Raw genomic sequence first — 6,198 nt, 5'->3', positions numbered from 1 at the left:
CAGAAACTACGTTTTCACCTCATAACGAATTTTACATGTGTATTTCACATGGTCAAGTTTGGTAAATTTCAACCTCTGTATTATGGAAAATGAAAAAAAAAATTACCAATTAAACTTTCTGAGCTGTTCGAAATCAGGTTCCCAGGAATACACTGAAAAAATTTCAGCCATTAGTTGTGCATAGTCTTCTTGAAATCCTCACCTCTGTTTTCGCACGAAAAAATAGTAATAGGCGCTTTTGGGGTTTTCTACGGAACACTCATGACCTAATCAAGATTTTTGAAAAGGGGAAGATGTAAACTGCAGTTAAATGCTTAGAGAACATACCATTAAAATTTGATCAATTTGTTGCGGTTACTTATTATTTAGATTTCGCCTCATACAGGATTTTATTTTCGTATTTTACGTGTAGAAGTAGTGTAACTTTGAACCTCTGTGCCTAGAAACGGATAAAAATATCAAAGAAATGTTCAAGGCTGTTCAAGAACTTAGGAATATATCGTAAAACGTCTATAATATCTATTCATCGAAAACAGTCGAAATTGTTACCATAGGATCTTAGGGGTATGACCTTGAGGAACCAATAAACATGTTTTCGGTATCAATTTCCATTACCGAGATCCAGAGGTTCAAAGTTACAGCACTTGTGCACTTAAATTATGGATGAAATATCCGGTCTGAGGGGTAAACGTATTTTTAACTGACATAGTGGGCAAATGTCATGGGCTCTAAGGTCATTAGGAAGGTTCTGACCTCACCATACTATGTTTTTAGCTTGCATAGTCTACGTTAACAACGAAGTTTTAGAACATTTACAGAAGCTGATGACCACTGGATGGACTGATAAGAAATTAACAGAAAAGTAAACGTGTTGTGGAACTCTTTGGGGTTTTCAAAACTATGTTTTTGGTGGGTCAGGAACAGAGGTTTTACAATCAGTGTCCACTGGCAGCTTTGACTTTGGGCAGGGAGACACAGTGATTTCTTGCGAAGCCATTCATCGACTAAGTGTTGCTTGGTGAGCAACAGAGAGATGCACACTGGAAATCAATAGACAACCACAGAAAACAAGTGACTCAAGCAACAGAACGGAGAGGAAGACATATTTACCAATAGTGGGGCAGAGCGGAAGCTGGTGCACCCTGCAATACTTCCAGATCTCACCCAAGGTCAAGGTCAAGGTCGAGGTCGAGGGCACCCCTTGCCCTCCCCTTCACCTTTCCCGCTCCCCCTCGGCCACTTTCCCCCTTCTGTGCCAATCAGGAGAGGTATAAATGAAGGGAAATATAAGGCAGTGTTATCCTATTGACTGGGGCAGTTGGTGCAGACTGCGAGGATCCCAGGTTATCTTAATGGCTATAATTTATGAGACACCTTATCTAAATTATTACAATTTATGTTTTAAAAGTAGCTGTCAGATGCTTCTACTCTATATCCTTAGATGAATTACCATTATATGAAATGCAGCATGCTGCTTATTGCCCTTGAGGAATGGAAGGACTGGGCAAATGGGAATTGAACATCATTTTTCACATAAATTTAAAATACCCTTTATTACAATGACCAAGTTCCTCAATAAATTTATGGAAGTTACAAATACAATGAAAAATGTCAACTGAAGTCAAACAAATAAGTTTCAATTGCCATACCACTGGCTAATCGAGATGCTTCACATGATACACTGGTCATGGAACTTAGACATTGAACTTAGACATTCTAAAATACAGACGTACAATAATATTAAAGTCTGTGTGATAACAACCGGGTAAATTTGCAGCTTAGATACTGCCATTAACCACAAGAATAAAACGTTCTCGGTTTTCAAGCTGTGTCAATTCGAATAAAATCCTCGAGCTTTCGACGACCATCTCCGCCATCGTCATCAGGAGTTCGCTGACTGCCAGGGCTGCTACGTTTTATCGCTTATACAGGCATGATGACATCATCAGCAGCCAATCAGATTGACCCAATGCGGCGGGCGGCCATAAATCGACGCGGACAGCTAGCGGAGGTATTGCCCGTGGCAGCACCGGTGACGTCACGTCTTTCGCTTTCTTTCGATGTCCAACGCCCGTCCCCATGCCCTGCCGAGTGTGTATCCCTGGTCTCTGTTGAAATTGTTGTTGTTTAAATGAATCTCGGCCGCTTCCTTTATAACGGAGTCCCAATATGTAAATGCATAAGCCAACACTTTCGTATTTTCAAACTGTATTTTAAGTCCGTTTTCCAAAAAAATGCTCCGCTATGACCGACTTGTCAAGCTCCCTATGTTTTATTTGGCGCTTGTACTCAATACAACGCTCCACAACCGTGCAAATTGTTTGTCCGATATACATGCTGCCACATTCACTGGGTACACCACACACGCCGGATGCTCGAAGAGCAATGTCGTCTTTAACAGGGCGCAACATATCTCGTATCTTGGGGGCGGGCCGGAACACTGGTCTTAGCCCATGTTTCTGCAGCAGACGTCCTCACTTGCTGCTAGTTGCTCCACAGTGTGGCAGGAATACAGTCCGTTTGGCCTCTTCTACTGATTCACCAGGTGTCTTTCGTCCAGTGACATGACCTCGACGAGGAAACAGAAATTAGAGTTATTGCAGAACACTAGATATGATAGTCACTACAATAAATACACCAACTTTACCTGAGTCGCGTGGTTTCTGACATTTGGTACACTTGGTCGACATTTGGGTGTTTGTATCCTTCCCACGCTCAGTGGGCCGACTCGATTCAAAACCTGGACAAAATTTAAAAAATTTCGAATCAAAAATTCTTCAAAACTTCGTTGGTTTTTGATTTTTTGAGTCGCTGATTACCAATCCTTCGTCGGAATCACAAAATTCAAATTGGCACATCTAATTCAGCGGATCAAAAACCTATTAATTAAGCGGATTCGAGTAAAATTTAGCGCATAAAGCACAGGATGTACATAAAGTCCGGTAACACTTTCAGTTGTTTATTGCACAAGAACCAAACATTGCATAGATATCATAAATCTGTCATTTTGAAGAGAAACACTGAAAGTTTTTTTTTTTTTCATGTATACCGCCAGAGCGTAGTTTGGTAATTTTCCGATAGTCAGCGCTAGTCGTAAACATGGCGAGCTCTGGTGCGGAGCGAGGTTTCTGTGTGTTGGAGTTCCACAAAAACAATTGTACTTCACCTGTTCAACGGGTGTTTAGAACCAAGTACGGTAAGATGCCAACAACAAGGAAGGCCATTTACCACTGGCACAACAAATTCGTTGCGACGGGTTTTTGTCGAACTCCAACACACACAAAGCTCGCTCCGCACCTGAGCTCGCCATGTTTGCGACTAGCGCTGACTATCGGCAAATTACCAAACTACGCTCTGGCGGTATACATGAAACAAAAAAAAAACTTTCAGTGTTTCTCTTCAAAATGACAGATGAGTGATCAATGTTTGGTTTTTGAGCAATAAATAACTGAAAGTGTTTCCGGACTTCATGCACACCATGTATTTTGAGGTCGCTGAAAACGAATTACAGGTCCGAATTGTCGTACTGAAATGTTTCATCCAATACCATACATCTTTCAGTCTAAATCTTACTCACTTTTCTCACATGCATCATCATTGCTATCAGAAGGGTCTCTGTCGGATTATCTGTTAAAGATGGTTCGAAAAGCAGGTCTTTTACCTCAGATGCCATTAATTTATCTTCTTCAACTGTCTTTCGCTACACCATTGAGATGAGTGGATTCGAAGATGCAACACCGACGGAATAAGTCAGGCACCGTTTTCTTACAGGAATATTTGTGCGTAAAATCTACAATACTGGTTATCCTTATTCTGCGTTTCCTGCGCATCTTTAGATAGCCGGCCAATCGGCATCGGAGGAATTATCGCGGAATATTGGGCATTACTGCACAATAATTGCCAACGGTGCGGTACTGCCACACAGATCAAAGGTGACCGTTCAATAAAAGCGCGCAAATAACCGCGCGCATATTTATTTGAACTCGTTAAATATGCTATGCAGGTAGTAGTGGGAGAGACATTTACAAAAGTGGAGCAACGCATAGGAAATTTTGTAGCCAACGATGTAGAATAACATCGGCAGTTTCAAGTCGGTATAAGTCATTTCACCGGTCGAAAATGTTATAAACTTACCTTTTTCAGTGCTACCCACATTATTTTATGTTGAGAACTGGGCAGCAGAACCTTGAACAACGAGATATGTCCATGATACTTTCGTAGTATGAACACACCGTGCAGAAGAGTTGGATGCCTTCCTGATACATCTCAATAGTATCAATCCACAAATACAATTTAGTACGGAGACGGAGAATAACGGCCAGCTGAATTTCTTGGATGTGTGTTATCAAGCGAGGGGACGGGACCTCGGTACATACAGTATACGGGAAAGCCACGCATACTGACCAGTACCTGCATAAAGATTCTAGCCACAACCCCACATATAAAAAGAGGTATGATTAAAACCTTGGTCGACAGGGCGCTCAAAAATTTGTGAACCGACTTATTTAAAAGATGAGCTTGAACATCTAAGCTCAACATTACATAAAAGTGGTCATTCAGACAAGGCGATAGATCGAGCACTTCGGCCTAAGTAGAGAATAAAGATCCATGAGGAACGACAACCGCCCAAAGGGAAAGTTTTCCTCCATTCGTCAGTACGATTACAGAACGCATTGGGAAAGTGTTGAGCAATTACGGTGTGGAAATTACTGTTGAGTGGTACTTAAGTAAATAAATCAGTGAAATCAAAGTGAACTAGAAATTAGACTATAAATGGAAAACTTGGTTTAGTTTAGAGAGTTACATACTGGCATTCAGCGGGCAGAACAGAAGAAACAATGACCGGGGAGTCAGCGAGTTCCACATAAGCGGGCGCTGTCGATTCAGCCGTCAGGGCATCGCCCGACCGGCTCACGTGTTTCTCAGTTGTCGCATGTGAGCAAAGGCCCTCGCCTACATTCCAAGAGCCAATGACCGACGTTAGGAAGATTCTTCGAGAAGCTTTTCAACGTGACAGAAGAGGCAATGACCGGCTCACGTGTTTCTCAGTCGTCACATGCGATCAGAGGCCCCCGCCTACATTCCAAGAGCCAATGACCGAGGTCAAGAAGATTCTTCGAGAAGCTTTTCAACGTGACAGAAGAGGCAATGGCCGTGAAGTCGTTCACCTCCAGTAAACTGAAGTGAATAAATACTCGAGACGTGGTGGGCCCGACAGTTGAAGGCAGATGAAGACAGATGAAGACAGATGAAGACGGGGACGAAGACGAAGACGGAGACGAAGACGAGAGACGAAGGAAGAAAAGAAGAGTAGCAGTAGTTTTCAGTCAGTTTCGGTGCTGAAGACCGTCATGCAAGAAGAGACTGCATCATGCACAGTCGCACCAAGTCCACCGCTGTAATGGAATAGCCAGCAGCAGCCGCGGCGCCAGAAGACAGAAGTTAAAAGGTATTTGAAGTCTGGTTTTTACATACCCGGGTGACTCGTGGGGACGGGAAGGAGACGGCCTCACATCAGTAGTCACCTGTGAGCTGGGATGAAGAGCTGACAGCCGAAGACTGGCAAGCTGGAGTCCGTGGTTCGAGTCCGCTACACTGGCCTTCTCCCGCCGCACCGCTCCGCTGGCCGACGCAGAACACACGCGGCCGCTTAGAGACGAGAAACACTGGGACGCCGCACCCAAGGTATCATCCGATGCACGATTTCGCTCGCAATAATTAAACGGGCCACCTCGCGCTGCGCGTCTCCCGTCAGCTGGGCGAGACGGCGACACGAGATTCACACCGCTACGCGTAATCAGACGCCGCCGCCGCCGCCGCCGCTGTCGCAGCAGAAGGCTACGCAAACGACACGGCTGCCGCTCTCCGAACCAGAACGTCCCAGTAAGATACAGTTGTACGAAACTTTCAATAAAAGTTATCTTATGTAAAAATGATGTTTCATTCGACCTCATACCCGAGCCAAGGGAGAACCCACCCTGCCCACATGTTGTAAGAGAGAAAAGTTAATTTATTTAATATTTTCACCCTGACAGAATGCTTTAGAATGCTCATCCTGACAATTGACAGCATCAAAAGAGAAAACACAGTTACATTGAGTGACAGAAGTGTCACATTTAGTAACACAACTGATACATTTAGTGTCAGAAGCACGTAGCAGTTGTTACATTACCTTCAGACCCAGCAGGAAGGTACACT

The sequence above is a fragment of the Schistocerca serialis genome, chromosome 10, assembly GCF_023864345.2.
Source record: "Schistocerca serialis cubense isolate TAMUIC-IGC-003099 chromosome 10, iqSchSeri2.2, whole genome shotgun sequence".
Classification (NCBI taxonomy): Eukaryota; Metazoa; Arthropoda; class Insecta; order Orthoptera; family Acrididae; genus Schistocerca; species Schistocerca serialis.
The sequence above is the reverse complement of the archived record's forward strand: the minus strand, read 5'-3'. Positions refer to the sequence as shown.